Source organism: Vulpes lagopus, chromosome 4 (assembly GCF_018345385.1).
Source record: "Vulpes lagopus strain Blue_001 chromosome 4, ASM1834538v1, whole genome shotgun sequence".
NCBI classification, from domain to species: Eukaryota; Metazoa; Chordata; class Mammalia; order Carnivora; family Canidae; genus Vulpes; species Vulpes lagopus.
In genome coordinates this window covers 41162616-41181325 of record NC_054827.1, presented here as the reverse complement: position 1 = coordinate 41181325, position 18710 = coordinate 41162616, and positions in this window count along the sequence as shown.

The following is an 18710-nucleotide window of genomic DNA, read 5'->3' as shown; positions in this document are numbered from 1 at the left end:
GCCAGGAGAGCTGTGGTGCCCCTAATGAGCCTCCTCCGGACTCTGGCCCCGAGAGGGGAGGGGAGGCCGCTCTACACGTGGCCGGAATCGATAGGCCTCCCCATGACCGTCTTGCGGGGCCAGGGCTGCGGTTTGCCTTCTCCTGCTCCATCACACATCACTATCCACGTCTCCCCCGGACACCCCGCCAGCTGGCCAAGCTGTCTGGAGAAAGGTCAACATGCCAACAAGTCACTGGAAAGATCATTTCAAAATTTCACACATTCAAGAGGAGGGAGAGTCTGCACTTCATTTCACATTATAGGATTAGCAACGAGCTTTGAGTTCTTTTAGAAATCTGGGCACACAGAAAAGCCCCGTTGGAAGGTTTCTCGTAAGTGAAATTATTGCATTTCCTAAGCTCCACATGCAGGAATTTGCAACTGTACAATTGGTCATTTAAAACTGTCATGAACAGGACACTGGGGTGGCTCAGTGGTTGAGCGTCTGCCTTTGGCCCAGGCATGATCCTGGGGTCCTGGGATCGAGTCCCGCATCAGGCTCCCTGCAGGGAGCCAGCTTCTCTGCCTGTGTCTGCCTCTCTCTGTGTCTCTCATGAAAAAATAAAATCTTAAAAATAAATAAAATAAAAAATAAAACCATCAGGAACAATAATAATAGTAGGAGTTGAAAAGAAATGGAAGAAGGAGGGAAGGTGGGTGAAAGAGGGAAGGAGGAACTGCTTCTCTGGGCACCACTGTTCCTTACCCTTGAGTTAGGGGCTAGACTCTGCTCCCCACCCCACAGCAAGCGGAAGCCCTGAGTCCAACATCTCAGGATGTGACTCTGTTTGGAAAGAGGGTCGTTGCAGGCCTGTGTGAAAACGAGGTCACAGGGTGGGCCTCATCTAGCAGGACTGGTGTCCTTGTCCAAAGGGAAAACATGGTCTCCCAGTGGCAAAGAGAGGCTGATGGGAAGACACACAGGGAGGCCCCATGAGAAGTGCCGTGTCTACATACCAAGCAGCGCCCCAGGCTGCAGACACAGGAGACAGGCCTGGGACACACCCTCATACCTCCACAGGGACTGTGGTCCCGTGACACCCTGGCCTAGACTCTGGCCTCCAGATCTCTGTTGGCTTTTTGTTTCTCACAACAGTGTTTACTTTTCCAGAGCACCTGCCCTTCTGCTGCTTTGCCCACTTCACCCAGACTTCCGGGAGTTTCTAGATCTTTGCCCACACTCTTTTTTCCCGCAGTACAAGTATATTGAAATCTCTTCCAAATGACCCAATGCCATCCCTAGGTGAGATATTCACACTGTGTTGCAGATTATTGGAAATGATGGTGACTATTTGCTGTAGAATTCTTCTTTCTAGATTACTGCCATTTGGAAAACCCTCTCATGTGGAACCACTTCATTCCCCAGGGAGGGGGAGGCAGAAATGGATAGAGAAAGTGCACATCCAGAGGGAAGCAAAGAGCTGGGGCCTGGAGCCAAACCCTGAAAGGCCAATAAGGAAGCCGATAAGGAAGTTTGCTGGTCTGTGCAAACATAACTGGCTGAGATTAAAGTTAGCACTAACCAGGTAGGATTTCTCCACCAGGTGTCAAGTTCTCCTCCTGAGAACAGTCAGCCTCTTCTCTGGAGTTGGGCAACCGACTCCAGAAGATAAACAAAATAGTGAGAGCCCAGGGGCAGGCACCCTCCCCTGGGGGACCTCACCCCAGGCTCAACCCAGGGCTGGCAGCCAGACCCTCTGTCCTAAAGCTGTAGCACCCCCTCTCCCAGGGAGATTGAAGACATTGCACCGTGGAAATAAATACCTGGCTGGAATTGCCTTCTGTTGCTGGGAATGTCTTAGGAATCATCCACATCGACCTCTTGCCCACCTGCACTTCACGGGTGAGGAGCAGAATGCCCACGAGGACACCGAACACACTGGGTCTGAGTCTGTGGTCTCGGCAGCCTCATGTCCTCTCCTCTGGCCACTCCCAGCTGCTCTGTCCAGCCTCAAGCAGCTGCAGCTGCCCCGGCTGTTCCTCCCACTGGGGAGCCCCAGTGCTGACCGCAAGACCAGGCACTGCTCCTGGTGACCCTCAGCCGCTAATGTGGCCAACACACAGGGGCTGCACTGGTCCCTGGACTCCCGTGGCTCTTCTTCCCCTGCACTGGGGCACCCTGTTGTAGTAAACACAGTGGGGTGTGAGCTATGCTTGTGCTCCCGTTCTGAACACTGCACGCCCCAATTCACATCATCAGGCTTCCCCACAAGCCGCCCTTGTCCTCCTGGAGTAGAGCCCTGCCCCTCACCCTAGCCACGTCCCCCACCCCAAGAGCTGAAACCCATGATTACTGGGGGATCACCTCCTTCCTGAGGGCATGAGGTTCTGAGGATTTCTCTTGGAGCTTCCTAGTGCATGAGCCTGAGCCCATCCTTGGCACAGACTCGTGAGGTCTGGTCCCTCTTCCTGGAGGCACCTCTGTCCCATAGGCTTGGCTCTGCTCTGCTGGGCCCAGTTGAGTCCTCTCTCCTGCAGTGGAAATGAGGAAAAGCAGGCCAGGACACTGGTTCCCCAGACCAGCCTTGAGTTCAGAGCTCCACCCCTTCCTCGCTAAACATGCTTGGCTAATCACTTTTCAGTGTCCCACTCTCCTTATCTGTAAAATGGACATGATAATAGTACTTATCTCATGGGGCTGTGATAACCTGGCAAACATATGAGCTCAATAAATGTTAACTATCATCACCACCATCATCATCACCATCATCAACACCATCACCATCACCACCACCATCATCACCATCACCATCATCACCATCACCATCACCATCATTATCACCATCACCATCACCATCACCAGCATCATGATATGTCTTTACTTCTTTTATTTGCTCTATTCCACTTTGTCTTGCTACCATGGAGGCCTACGGAGGAGCCCACCTGGAGAATCCTGTAAAGCCTACTTTACAGGATTACAATCCTGAAGCATAAGTGCACAAAAGTAAAAATAACAAATTTTACCTGGACAAGTAAAAATAATAACCCTTCTTAACTTAGAGAAGTGGACTGAGTTTCAGCATTCATAAGCAAGCATTTAGCTAGATAACCAACTTATCATCTGTCTCCCTAATTACCCATCTGAACTATAGAAATATTAAACCTTATTTTTCTGGTTTAAAAAACTATACTAGTAATATCCTCTCCTTCTGCAAGCGCCAAATAGGATAGAAATGGATACATAAAAGATAGAACTCTCTCCTCTCACTTTTACTTCCAGGAGTAAATACAATGTGGTATGTATACTTCCAGGTCTTTTCTGATACACACAAATAGTAAGAATAATATGTATATAAAGTGAAAGAAATTTTTCAGAAACTATGCTTTAATTTTTATGGTGGTAAAAACCACCTGTCCTAACTTTACCATCTTAACCACTGTTAAGTGTACAGCTCAGTAGTGTTTGGATTTCCACACTGTTGCACAATCATTACTACTGTCCATCTCCAGAACTTTTCCATCTTCTCAACCGTAACTCTGTCCCCATTAAACACAAACTCTCATACCCCTCCCCCAGCCCTGGCACCAGCCATCTGACTACTCGAGGGTCCTCATATAAGGGAAATCACGCAGTATTTGTCCTTTTGTGACTGGCTTGTTTCACTCACTCACCATAATGTCCTCAAGGTTCACCCATGTCATAGCAGGTGTCAGGATTCCCCTCCTTTTTAAGGCTGAATAACATTCTACTGTTTGTGTAGACCATGTTTTGTGTATCCATTTGACCATCAGTGGACATCTGGGTTGCTTCCAACTCTTGGCTATCAAGAATAATGCTGCCATGGGCATGGTGTATAAGCATCTCGTTGAGACCGTGCTTTCAATTCCTTTTTTTTAAAATAATAAATTTATTTTTTATTGGTGTTCAATTTGCCAACATACAGAATAACACCCAGTGCTCATCCCGTCAAGTGCCCCCCTCAGTGCCCGTCACCCAGTCACCCCCACCCCCCACCCACCTCCCCTTCCATCACCCCTAGTTCGTTTCCCAGAGTTAGGAGTCTTCCATGTTCTGTCTCCCTTTCTGATATTTCCCACTCATTTTTCCTCCTTTCCCCTTTATTCCCTTTCACTGTTATTTATATTCCCCAAATGAATGAGACCATATAATGTTTGTCCTTCTTCGATTGACTTATTACACTCAGCATAATACCCTCCAGTTCCATCCACGTCGAAGCAAATGGTTTCTAAGGACTGAGTAATATTCCATTGTATACATAAACCACATCTTCTTTATCCATTCATCTTTCGATGGACACCGAGGCTCCTTCCACAGTTTGGCTATTGTGGACATGGCTGCTAGAAACATCGGGGTGCAGGTGCCCTGACGTTTCATTGCATCTGAATCTTTGGGGTAAATCCCCAACAGTGCAATTGCTGGGTCGTAGGGCAGGTCTATTTTTAACTCTTTGAGGAACCTCCACACAGTTTTCCAGAGTGGCTGCACCAGTTCACATTCCCACCAACAGTGCAGGAGGGTTCCCTTTTCTCGGCATCCTCTCCAACATTTGTGGTTTCCTGCCTTGTTAATTTTCCCCATTCTCACTGGTGTGAGGTGGTATCTCATTGTGCTTTTGATTTGTATTTCCCTGATGGCAGGTGATGCAGAGCATTTTCTCATGTGCTTGTTGTGTGATTTCAATCCTTTTAAGTATATACCCAGAAGTGGGATTGCTGGATCCCAGGTTCTACTTTTTATGTTTTTGAGATGCCTCCACACTGTTTTCCAAAGCAGCTGCATCATGTTACAATCCTACCAACACGGCACAAGGGTTCCAACTTCTCACATCCTTGCCAACACTTGTTCTTTTCTGTGTGTTCTTTTGATGGAAGCCATCCTAAATAGATGTGAAGTGATATGCCACTGCAGTTTTGATTTCCATTTCTCTGGTTTTAATGATGTTAAACATCTCTCATATGCCTGTGCCCATTTCTCTACCATCTTCGGAGAAATGTGTACGTGATTCCTTTGCCAATTCTCTTTTAAGATTTTATTTGCTTATTTATTTATTCATGAGAGAGGCAGAGACACAGGCAGAGGGAGAAGCAGGCTCCATGCAGGGAGCCCAATGTGGGACTCGATACCAGGACCCCGGGATCACGACCTGAGCCAAAGGCAGACACTCCACCACTGAGCCACCCAGGAGCCCCTCTTTGCCCATTCTTCAATTGGGTTCATTTTTGTTATTCAATTGAGGAGGTTCATTATATATTATTATCCCCTTATCAGATACATAATTTGCAAATGTCTTCTCAAGAGCACTTGACCTGCAGCTTTGTGCTCTCTCTTTCTAAAATAAATACATAAATCTTTATAAGTAAATAATAAATTCTTAAGAAAAAAAAAGACGTGATTGTCAGCTCTTTAAGTTTTGCCCCATGGAGATACATGTTGGAGAACATCTCCAACTTTTCACCACCATGACCCAGGGTCAGACAGACATACCTGACCATTCATTCTAGTGACCCTGCCTATTTCCATTGCCAGAGCTCCAAAAGTAAAACTTGTAGATTTACGGCATATGCATATCTAACCTTTTGATTGGTGCCGTGAAGTTCATTTCAGTTGGGCTGTGACTATTCCTATGCTCGTTGCTGAGAGGCTCACACCCAGGCCTTGACACATTTGCCAATCTACAGGTGGAAGTGGTTTATCCTTTTTATCTAGCACTTCTCTGATCACTAGTAAGGCTGGTGGCTTCTACTGCATTTATTCACCATTTGTATTTCTCACCATTTCTGAGTTTGCCAATCGGTTCCTTAGCCTGTTTTTCTACAAGGTGGTTTGTTTTTTTCATTGTTACTATTTTCTCACTTCTAGGGTCTATTTGTGTATCAGGAAAGGTACATCTTTGTTTTTTCTGTGCAGCTCATACTTGTGAGCACCCTTAGCCATGGCCCCCTTCACTCTGCAGTATCTGGGCTAGAGGGATATAATGTTTCTGGTGTAGCACCCTTGTTTCGTAGGGCTCTCTCTGTTCCTAAGTCTTTTTTGCAAAGGCCACATACAGTAAAGATAACCCAGAATAGATTTTGCATGAAGCTGCCTGTCTCTGGAGATGAACATTTTCCATTGTCCTCTGGAGAAGACTGTGATTAGTTTTAAGAAAAATCACCAGAATGGACCCTTCAGCCATGTGAATTCAATATGTTGTTATATTATGTAGCGTAGAAATCAGTGAATGCTTGCTGAACCAATGGACATACCAGTGGAGGAAGCAATCAATCAGATGTTTCTGTTGGATTAAGCTTATTGTCCAAGATAAAATGATGGAAACAGACTAACGACAACAGATCTGGTCCAAGAGCCTGGAATCCAGCAGCACGTGGCACCTAATGGCTTTCCCGCTACCCCTTCTCCCAAGGGCTCTGAAGCGCAGGACCTCAGGCCACACGCTGTGCTGGGTGACCTCTGCTGCATGCCCGGAGCACCCAGGTGTTCCTGCAGGTGTTCCTGTGGCTGGAAGGTGCTGGTGAGCAGCCCTTCATTGAGGCTTCATGAGTGAGGCCGCAGTTCTAGCCCTGGGTCCCGACCCTCTCAGCTCACCCTACTAACCAAGGAGTAGGGATTATTCCCGCTGCAAGGTGAGGAAACAGGGCACAGCGGCCCCACCCCACTAAACGCCAGTAGCACCTTCTCTCCCCCTCCCAAAAATGTCCTCAGACACAGACATGGCAGGGACTGGAGGGCAGAGTGCCGGCCTCGCTCATGCACACACGGTAGACTCCACAGGCTTAGGGCCCTAAGCCTAAACTGAGGCCTGGGCCTCACCTGCCTGCTCCTCACCCCACACACCTGGGGAAGGCCAGGGGAACCTGCTTGACCAAAGATTCAGCAGACCCAGTGTTCCGGAAAGATCCACCCCACAGGAGCATTTCCTGCTCCATCGCAGAGGATTTGGGACCCACCCTGGGAATCCCACCTCAGCCTTCTGGAAACCACTTCTGGCTGCCATAGGGACCCCGTCAGGGAAGCACCCACCCCCCCTTGTCTCTGACACCTTCACAAGGTCCCCGGGAGCCACCCCCCATTTCCCCCCAGATTTGGGCTTGTGGCCACTGTGTTCTGCGCAGGGAGGCTTTCCTGCTTGAGGACAAGAGGGCTGCTTCTGTCCTCCAAACTGTGCGTCACTCCCGTCCGCCGCCCTCCTAGCACGAGCTGCAGTGACCCCCGCCCACACCTTCCAGGGACACAGGCTCCCCTGCAGCGCTCAGTCCCCCGGAGCTGGGAGACAGGGAGGCCCTGGAGCTGGGTGTCCTTCCCCCACTGGTGCTTTGTCACCTTCTCTGAGCGGCGCCCGCGCCCCCTGGTGGCTGCTGCTGCACCTGCGTCCTCCTCGCCCTCACCCTCGCAGACACGGGAGAGGGGAGGGGGGAGGCGGCGACAAGTGTTTCTGATGTGGCCGGTCCTGGTGGGAATATTGCTGTGGGTGATCCATTCTCTCTCTTAGGCAGAAAAACCAGACAGGGTTTTAGGCAGCTTATTCACTGAGGTTCCGGGGGACTGGGAGTTGGGGCTGAAAATGACAGTTTGGGAAGGGCAGCGCGCATGTGGCCAAAATGTCAACACCCAGAAGGTCAAATTCATGATGCAGGAGAAGCAGCCTCCAGGTCCACCCAGACCCCTTCCCTAGGCACCTTACAGTCTGGTGGTTGTTGACTAGCCACTCATACCCATACCCTTGGATCTCCAAGGACCCCTGCAAGGAGAGCACCAACTCCCCCCGCCTCCCGGCAGTGTCCCAGGAGGAAATGGATCCTAGCCTCTGCCCTGCACCGAGGGGCCCCACTTGGAGGGCTCTACACAGTGGGCAGTGGGCATCGTCAGGGCTCAGCCGAGAGGAAGGGGCCGCAGGGCTGTGGCCAGGTATGCACACCTGCCTCCTGTGCGGGGGCAGGGGGGGGTGGGGGACAGGCTCTGGCTGCCAGACCCGACCTGGTGGGGAAACGGACCCGATGGTTCCCAGCTGCCCCTGCCTGCTGTCGAAACCCGGGAAGGGAGCAAGGCTGCGTGAGGCTGCTGGTGTAGGGCCGTCTGAGGCCGGCAGGTGAGCACCTGTGCCCCTGGGGTAGGCAAAATGGTAACAGATGCTGCAGGCTCTGCCAAAATGAATTTTCAAATGAGTCGCTTGGGTAGCAGGCACATTAATGAAGAAAAACACAGTTTTGTTTTGTTTTTTTCCTCATTCCTTGGAGCAAACAGCTGGGAGTCCTGTTAGTAAAGGGAGCATCACAGAGGAAAGGCTGGGAATTCTTTCTGCACACAAGCAGCCGGGAGGGGCCCATCAGCGCCCGAGGGACACAGTGACACCGGCTCTGCCCCTCCAGGCAAGAGGCCGGCATGTCACTGCTCAGCGCTGCCCTTCGTGGCCAAGGACAGACCCGAGCGCTGGAGAGCCTGCAGGCCCGGCCACACTCAGGACGGCGGCTCTCGGCTGTTTGGGAGCCCTGGACGCTGCTGAGAACAGACAGACCTCTCTGACCGAAGGAACAAGGGTCCCCGAATGCCGCTCCCAGACCCCCAGGGCCACGGAGGGCCACCTGAGGTCTCTGCAAGCCACAGCACCCTGGGCAGGCCCCGCAGTTCCCCCGCATCCCTCACCGCAGGTGGAGCCAGTTACCAGAGATGCCGTCGCTCCAGATGTAGGTCCTGAGGGTCCAGGCTGGGCTCCTGACCAGAGGCAGCTGCGTGGACAGCCCCTCCAGGCCCAGAGCCCCCGACACGCACACACACACACACACACACACACACCCATCTGCGGCCAAATCCAGACCAGAAGCAGACTTGGGGAAAGATGATCTGGGGGCGCGCTTTCAGGGCACCTCCTCAGCCGGAACATGTGCCCTTCCAGCCCTGCCAGCCAATGACCCTGCCTTCCTGCCCCCTTGCGTCACCCTGGGGTCGCAATGTGGGCCAGGCCAAGCATCTGGCTGGGGTCCCCGGCATGGGCGCGTGGGACAGGGACGCCCCACAGCCCCGACCACAAGGAGGACATTGGGCCTGGCTGGCACCCATTGAGACCAGAGCCTGCGCCAACCCGCCACATCTGTGTACACGTCCTCAGGGCTCCCACCAAGCCACCCCCACCCCCACCCCCAGGGGCTCTGGCAAAGGACTCCAGGATGTTGCCCCTCTTTTAGTTTAGCGACATAATACGTTTAAAATGTAACACGGTTCAGCCGATTTATAATGCGGAGGAGCAGCCCTGCACTCTGCTCCCACCCCTTGGGCAGACATTCACATGCCTTCTAGATGTTGTTTCTAGAATCTTCCTCATGTGGATGAAACCTGCAAGGGGCTGCCTGGCTGGTGCCTCCCACAGAGGTTAGGGGTCTCAATCTCTCATATGCCCCCCCACACACACACCCCCACACACTTTTTCTGCCCCTTCCTCCAAGCATAATTCACTTAAACTAATATTGAACCCTTGCAATAATCTGATGGCATAAATACTATTTGTAGCTTACCCCACTTACATGGTAAGGTGTTTATTTTCTTGTGCAGCTTTTTTACTGTTCCTGCTGTCGCTCATCGCCTGTCCCCATGAACTTACCTTCCACGTGCAGCCATCACTCGTTCACCTGCATGGTCCCTGACAGGACTCTAATATCCCCCCCCCCAGCCAGCACAGGGTCATCTCCCTCCCGGCGGGTCCCCCATCCTTGGTGGCCCCCCTACCCTGCCCACCCCACCCGGGCTGAGTGCTGGTCTGCGTGTCTCCACTCCCTCACACCCACCCCTGGCTCCAGGGTACCCACCTCCAAGGCCAACGGTGGCCCTTGCTGCCATATGCTCTCCTGTCCTTGTGGGTTTATGCCTCACCCTCTGCTTGCCTCACTGACACAGATGGAAGATAGGAGGGAAGATAAAGTGGCATGTCTGTCCCCAGTCTGTGAAGAGGTAAAGCCTCGAAACACAGTTAACCCCCCTCCCGTGGGTTTCCCTCCTGCTTGCCTCCCCCCACCTCCCCATCAGTTGGACAGAACCCTTCTTATAGCCCGAATTATGCACCCCCCCAAAAAAGATCGTTGAAGTCCAAACCCCCAGTAAGTCCGAATGTGACCATATTTGGAAACAAAGCCACTGCTGGTGTGACCAGTTAGGTGAAGACTGGTCACACTGGACCAGATGGCTCTAATCCAGGTGACTGGTGTCCCCATGGAAAGGGGAGTGCAGAGGCCGACAGGTGCAGGTTCAGGGGTGAGGGACGCTGGGTATGGGCTGGATTTCTGCGGCCTCAAGCCCAGGGACCACCAGACTCCAGGAGGAGAGGCCGTGAGCACATCCTTCCCTGGTGCCTGTAGGCAGCCAGGCGTGGCCACACCTGGATCTGGGGTCCAGATCCATGCATTTCTCCTGTTTGAGCTCCTAGTTCATGGTCTGGCAGCCCTACCCAAGCTGGGCAGCCAGGCGCTCCCGCTGGCCCTTCACTCCTCCACCTCATCGGGAATGTGCAGGTGTGTGGAAGGCCCGGGGTGGGGTGGGGGGTAGAGTCCTAGGGCCTGAGACACAGGTGGCCCGGGGACAGTCTGTTGTGGGGACCTCGCACCTGCACCCCAACTGCAAGGTAAGAGTCATCTCTCCTACTTCCTGACTCCGGCCCCGGGGGTCCAAGGGAAGCTCCATGCTGGGCAGTAACCTGAGGGCACAGGTGTCCCCTCACATGTGACCAGTGGACAGGCAGCTCTTCTCTGTACCTGCTCCGCTCCTGTAACTGCTCAGTGCCTCAGGGGCTATGGTAGTGCCCACTCTTTGCCCCTACAAGCTTCTCTTCCTTTTAGAACCTTCCAGAACACCTGGGCTGCACCCAGGACACCCTGTGGAAGACCTCACTTCCCAGCCACCCTGTTGCAGCCAGGAGGAACCATGTGAGGAAACGTGGGCTGGCAGGGTGACCTGAGAAGCTTCTGGGCCAGGTTGTTTGGGGGAAGTCATGATTAGCCCACAGGGGGAGCTCACTGTGCAGGCCAGACCCCGGTGAGCGCAAGGGCGTCAGTCGGCCTGATCCATGGAGGGAGCCTCTTGAGGGGTGCCTCCAACTTGCCAGGAGAACAGGGGTGCGGGTCTCCCAGCTCCGAAAATGCACTCTGTGTCTACCCACAGCCGCCCTGGGGGAGGAAGGAAGCTCCGCTGGTGGTGGTGGGTGGGCTGGGGCGGGGGCTGGGGCCTTTTATTTGTAACCCACGAAACACTCCGCCGCCAACACAGGAGTGCACATCGCCCCCTGGACGAGACATCGTGGGATCCAACGTGCTTTCTCTGCCTCTGATGCAGAGTCTGTTGCCAAAAAGCGCCACCGCTGCTGCCGCCACCGCCACCTGAAGTAGGGTTTTCTCTGGAGCAAATGCAAGCTTGCCCTGAGATGCGCAGATGATGTTCAGGTGTAAATGAGTCCTCACCTTCAGAAATGACCAGGAGCCACACGGCACGCAGCACGCAGCACGCTCACCCCCAGGATGCCCCTGCTGAGCTCCTGCTTGGCTGGTTCGGTGCTGGGTCTGCACAGGGCCGAGCAAAATAAACCCTTTGGGAACAAGGGGTTACACCCCTCGTCCAAACCAAACCCGTTGGTAAAATGTGACCTTGTGAGCTGGTCCCGGGGGAGACAGGATAAAGACCGTGGGGCCCAGGGAACTGGATCCCCATCCTTGGAGTTGGAAGTGGACCTCCCAGGTGAAAGGAAATAGCAGGTGTCTGGGACTCTGGGGATGGATGCAGGGGCAGGACCCTCGGAGAACCCGAACCGAACAAGGACCCCACTCGGAGGCACAAGAACAGTTCCTGGAGTTTACCCACCTTGGGTTGTATGCATGTGTTTTATGCAGAAGGTGACCCCCACCTTTTACTAGATTTTAATCAAGAATGATCCTGTTAAATATTTAAGATCGCCGTTTGAGGGTGATATTTTTAAAGAACCGTGTGATGAAGAGAAGAACATAGGGAAGCATGAATTTTTAAAATTCATTCCCTGTATGTAATAATTCCACAAGGCACTTACCACTGCTCGGCTGCGAGGAGAGCCAAGCACAAGTGTCTTCCATGTGGCAGGTTTCTCCTGTCCCTCCTGGTCCCTGGACCTCCATCCCCATCATCCAGCCTAGCTCCGTCTGCATAAACGAACACCATTTGACAGACTAGCAAGGTGGCTTAGATTCCAGAAAGGTCTGACTTCTCCTGTGCCCATTGGACCGATCCGTCCTCTCGCTGAATTAGACAGTCTCCCCAGTCAGGGCTCACGCGTGCGCACACATGCTCACACATACACACCCCGAAGTCTCCACTTGAACCTGTGCTGCCACCCAGAAGCCCAATGGTACAGAGAGGCAAGAATCACAGGAGATCCCCATGTGGAGGCCCTAGAGCAGCCCCAGCTTCCTCTGAGCTACTGAGAAGGCAGGGCCTACCATCCACAGCCACAGAGACCCAGTGGGTTCTAGGAGTGTGTGGCCCCTGAGATAGGCCCCCCCTCAACCTTCCTTTCTTGGCAGGGCTCTTCCCACACCATCACCCTCCCCTTCAAATGCCTGCTGCCCCAGACCCCATTTTACTCCCCACTGACCAACAGAGTCCCTCAGGAGGTATGAGCTGGTGCCGGGGATGTGAGCCTATGTGCAGTTGGACCAGGGTCCCCAAAAAGAGTTCTCCAGGATGTAGAAAGGCTTCGTTGGAGATGCATCTGTGTCTCAAGCAAGAGTGGATACCAGTGGTGCCTGGGTCCCGGTGGCTCTGCCCCCCACCGCTAGAAGCTGGCCGGTGCCCAGGCACCTCCTACATGCTGCCCTGCATGTCCGCAGGGGCCTCCTTCGTCCTATGGGACTAGGGGGCCAGCAGCAGCCATGGGATATGGCCCCTCCCACTTACTAGCCTCTGTCCCACACTTGGCTTCCTGACCTCGCCCGGGTGAGAGGAGACTGGGGATCATGTCCCTTCCTGCATCCAGAGGGACAGTTCCTGTCTCTACCCCACACGACAGGAATATCTGTAGACCTTCTTGTTTGATCCTACAGCACAGGGCCCAGGGAAGAAGAGCTGACTGAGGCTAATCTGTGCTCAGACTTGGGATTTGGGAAGGGAAAGCCTTCAGGACCTCCAGATACCAAATGATGGGGTCAGGGCTGGGGTCAGAGGGCTGCCTCCTAGGCCGTGGGACAGCCTAGGAAGGGGAGGGGACCTGCAGGTGACACATGGGAGTCCCATCCACCCCCTGCCCCCCACCAATGCCTGAGCACACGACCCTCTGTGGCAGGTGGCTATGCTTCTTGGCGCCACACCACCTTGGCCCTGGGGGGTTGGGGCAAGAAAGACAGGAACAGAGGGAAGGTCTTCAGTGTGGCTGTGGAGGTTCACAGAGGTCCTGGTTTATGTGGCGGCTGCCCAGCCCCATGGCCTCCCAGGGAAGTCCTGTCTTTCGTCTCTCCCGGGGAAGGCCCAGCTGCTCAAGATGGTTTACCAGGAGGCACCGGATTAATAGCTTGTTTCTGAGCTGTTGCCTTTGGATTCTCCAGAGAAACAGAACCAAGAAGGTATGTGGGGAGGGAGGAGAGAGAGACAGAGGGAGATTTATTTAAGAAGTTGGGTCAAAGATTATATGGTCTCATTCATTTGGGGAATATAAAAAATGATGGAAGGGAATAAAGGGGAAAGGAGAAAAAATGAGTGGGAAATATCAGAAAGGGAGACAGAACATGAAAGTCTCCTAACTCTGGGAAACGAACTAGGGGTGGTGGAAGGGGAGGTGGGCGGGGGGTGGGGTGACTGGGTGATGGGCACTGAGGGGGGCACTTGATGGGATGAGCACTGGGTGTTATTCTATATGTTGGCAAATTGAACACCAGTAAAAAATAAACATATTTTAAAAAAAAAAGAATATCGTAAAAAAAAAAAAAAGAAATTGGGTCAGAGGCAGCCCGGGTGGCGCAGTGGTTTAGCGCCACCTTCAGACCAGGGCGTGATGCTGGAGACCCGGGATCGAGTCCCGCATCGGGCTCCCTGCGTGGAGCCTGCTTCTCCCTCTGGCTGTGTCTCTCATGAATAAATAAATAAAATATTTTTTTTAAAAAAGAACTTGGGTCAGTTGGTACTCCTGGGTGGCTCAGCATCTGCCCTGGGCTCAGGGTGTGATCCTGGGATCCCGGGATCGAGTCCCACATCAGGCTCCCTGTCTGGAGCCTGCTTCTCCCTCTGCCTGTGTCTCTGCCTCTCTCTCTCTCTCTCTCTCTCTCTCTCTCTCTCTCAATCTCTGTCCTTGGGGACTGGCGAGTCTGAAAGTCGTAGTGGCCTGGAAGTTCAGGTGGGAGCTGGTGTTGACGGGTGAGTTCTGAAGGGCGGCGGCAGCCTTGGAGACTCACACGGGGCCTCCATGCCAGTGTTGAGGCAGAATCCTTCTCAGGAAAGCTCCGTCTTTGTTCTTACGGCCTTCGACCGATGGGCTGAGGCCCACCCGCATTCTGGAGGGTGGTTTGCTTCTTCGGAGGCTACTGGTTAAGCGTCAACCACACCTACAGCACGCGGTCACGGCCACACCCGGGCTGGTGTCCACCAAACCCAAGAGCCAGCGGCTGGCCTAGAGCACGCAGACCGCTCACCTTCATAACCTGGGGCACCTACCTCCTCCAAACCCTAGACTTACACGGATGCTTTTGACATTTTTACTTTGTCTTGCTTTTTTTCTTTTTAAGTTGTTATTTACTTTGACCTGAGCCGAAGCTAGATTTTCAACCACTGAGCCACCCAGGTGCCCCTACTTTGTCTTGTTTTGAAGAAAAACAATTTCCCTAAAAGCAGTGCCCTCTGGTGGGCACAACGCCGTCATGGATCTGGACCTAAGGTGACCCAGGAGAGAACCTCAGCTGCGGTTCTCTTGCATCTCTAGAGAAGAACATGCAGAGACACACGTGGTCCCAAAGCCACTTTCTCTGCATTTATGCATGGGCCCTTCGCAGAACACACTTGCCCACCTGGACCCACGCATCCAGAACCCCCTCTCCCTGCCTTCGCACACTGACAGCTGATGCTCTCCTGATGGTCGCTCCTCACTCAGCCTCCAGCGACTCTCTGTTAGAATTAAGTGTCCTCAGCTCCTTACCTTGGCTTTCTCCCTCTTCTCCACTGGAAGCTGAGCCCCCGGGGCCTTAGCCTTGTCACCCACCAGTGTACATGCTGCTTTTAGAGTAGGACCTGGTCACTTCATAGCAGGTGCTACTAATAGTTGTTGAATGAACAAATGCTGTCATCAGAAGAGACCAACTCTAACCAACTTTGAAATTCTGTAATTAAAGAGGACACTCTCAACTCACAGCAAGTGGGGGCAGGCAGTGGTCCTCGGCTGGAAGGGAAACACCCAGGCATGTGGGCAGTGGACATAAAGCTTCCTGCCCATGCCAAATTTAAGTGATATCAGCTGGCAAGCCATTTACACATTAGTATAAACAAGCTCTCTAGCCTAGTCGGGAAGGAAAATCTCAAGGAGAGGAAAGATGGGCAGAATCAGAACATAGCAGACGTGAGCAAGGAGGTCAAGGAGAGGGGTCCCTGACAGGGAGGATGTGGACGAGACAGGGAGACCAAAGGCCCTGACAACAAATGGTCTCATCTTCCCCAGGAGCTGGCCCAGGTAACAGCTTTCAAACCTGTCTGTGGGCAAACTCTGCTTGGTTATTAGGTCACAGAAATGGAAACCATGTGTGCTGTTGACCTGCTCCCAGACCATCTCCCTTCAATGCTGTAAAACAAGACCCTCCTGAGTGTTCCAGAACGGCAGACACTGAGTGATCCCGAGGAGCCGTGGGGGAAAGACTCCAGTGAAGACCCCTGGTTAAGTAACCCACACAGATTGATGGCTGCAGGAGTTCTCAGAGCCTTTAATATGCTTACACACGTATCTTAACCTTGTATGGCCCACTCTTCCTTCCAGGGAAACCCCTTCTGTTCTGCATGGCCAACACCCAGAGAAACTAACGTTCCCGGGAACACTGTTTGAGAAACGTTGACATGGAGGCCAGGACCAGGCGGGCAGGTCGCTGGTGCTCCCAGGAGGCACATCACTTTAAAGGTAATTAGGGACAGGGGGACCCCGGCATGGACTGGCTCCAATGGCCCTCCTACTGTCGGCCCCGCACATCCCGCACACAGCCCTGCCTCCTGAATGGAAGAGGAGAGGAGAATAGACAATCGTGCAGAATGAGGACCAGGAAGCTGGGCCCAGGGGTGAGAGGCACCGCTCTGCACCCTCCCCACCCCCTTCCTCAGTCCCTGGTCTCTGGCCCCATCACTTTTGCCGCCCACGGCAGCAGGGCCACCCAGGAACCATGGCTGGGACGCAGCATGCAGGCTCCTCTTCTCCCGGCCTCAAGGCTGAGCTGTCACTGCACGGACAGCAACTCCCTTCATCCACGGATTTCAAGGCAGATGTGTGGCCAGACCCCGTGTGCCCCCTGGAAGGGAGCCTGGCATGTTGCAAAGCCGTGTTTCCCCTTCAAGGTCACGGGCCCCAGCTCTTTCCTGCTCTGAGCAAACATCCACAGAGCACAGGGGGAGGACTGGGCAGCAGGCAACGGCAGATGGGCAGCAATGTCATGTCCTCGGGTGCCGGGTGACATGCAAGGACCTCTGTGGTCTCTGGACAGTGGGCACACAGCACTCCTGTGATGCTGTGACACTCATCCGAAAGCGATGCTTTGCAAATAAAGCAAAAGCTGCCTACAGAGCTCACACTCCTCTCCTGCCTTACCCCCATCTGACCTCAGGTGCCCCTCTGAGCCGCTCTTCAGGGCCTCTGGGGGGCAGTGCTCCACAAGCACCGAGCACACCTGGCAGGTGGGGTGACACAGGTGGCCGGCAGGCAATCCCACGTCGTCCCTGCTCAAACGCAGGTCTTGTCAAGAGTCAAGACAGACATTCAATTCAAGAACTGAGTGTGCATAGAGTACATCTGGTGTGCTGTACAGTATGATGCTGTCTCTGGCTGGGGAGAGACTGCCCCTCCTGGGTGCAAGTCTCTGGGAGGGCCAGTGGAGCAGCCTCTGATATGCAAACCAAACAATCTAGAGCAACCGACCCTCAACTGGCCTGTGAATCCCTGGGGCAGCAGCAGCAGCAGTTTTAATCACCCCAGTGTGAGAGGACGTGCTGGGCAACTCAGATCCACCCCACAGCTTAGACATTCTGGGATTCCTCAAACCAGTCAACCTAAGCTGTTGGCCTGTCCTGCCTTCCGCTGGGACAGCCCTGAGCTCTCCCTCACACCTGCCCTCTGCCTGCTGATGTTGGGGGGGGGGGCGGCACTCCCCTGAGGCCCTCCGGGCCATGTGGCCACCCCCTTGGGGTCCTGTGAGCTTAAGAAACATCTTCTTTGCCGGCTGGGCCAGCATCTGCTCCCCGGACTTCACCCCTGCCCAACCCACACAGCTGCCCTGAGAACTCTGAGGGAGAGGTCAGGTGGGTGCTGGGGCCTGAGGGAGGGTGGGGAGAGGGCATCTGCAGCACGCTCATCCCACCCTCGCACCTTGGGAGCCTTAGGAGCACCCTTCCCCAGGCAGATGGGCAGGGAGACATGGCATCAGCAATTGCACTGCACTGCACCCTCCCCCCAGCTCCGGCCTGGGAGTAACCTTGCTGCACCACAGCCCTGCACTCGGCGCCGTCTGTGCACAAAGTCCCACAGACCAAGGGCTTGAACAGTGAAGGTGTGTTCTGTCCCTGTCTGGAGCCTGGAGGCCTAGATTGGGGTGTGGGCAAGGCCGGGCTCCCTGGGGCCTTGCAGGGCAGGGGGGCCCTGATCTTGGGGTCCTGGCACTGCTGGCAGCGCCTGAGGCACCAGGCTTGTGGACACTCGGCCCCATCTCTGCCTTCATCCACGTGAGGCCTTACTCTCTGGTGTCTCTGTGTCCTCCTCTCTTCCGTGAGGACACCAGTTGATGCATAGAGGGCCCGCTCTGCTCTGGGGGGTCCTCACCTTAATCCGACTAATGACATCTGCAAATAGGGCTGCATTCTCAGGGTCTGGGAAGGACATGACAGGAGGCGGGCACTGTCACCCCAGCACGAATGAGCTCTGTTCAGGCCCCCATCTCCCACCCGCAGTCCACTCCACCTCCCCTACAGGAGGGACAGGTTAGAAACCCCCACGTGGGACGCAGTGCCAGGCTGTGTCCTCTGAGCCAGAGCCCGCAGGAGCCAGGAACACACCAGCTCTGAGAGGGGCCGTCACTTCCCAGCACCTCATCTGGGAAGTGAAATGCTAATGTGAGTGGTAATGCCTGCATGTCTGTCCAGCCCCAAATTCTCAGTGTATGGCTCAAGGGAGGCAGAAGGCACCCCCCGTGCCCCGGGAACTGTGGCAGAAGCGGTCACTGGCTTGCCCAGGGTCACAAAGCTGACCACCACAGGGCAGCAGTATGCCAGGCTTCTCGGGCCCCTGGGGGGCCAGCTCAGCGTGGTGCCCCCAGTACCGAGTTATCTCCCCTCCTGGGCACGCCCAGACCACCTGTTCTTAGACCCACTGGCCTCCTGTCCCTCCCGTGGTCACTCACCTCTGACAGGTTGCCAGTCTTTGCGTGGGACTCAGATCACGCTCAGCGTGGGTTTGCTGCACAGAGAGAACAAATGAGCTGAGAGCGGAGGGAGAGGCCAGGGGCCGTCTCCACCAGCACCTCCACACCTGCACATGT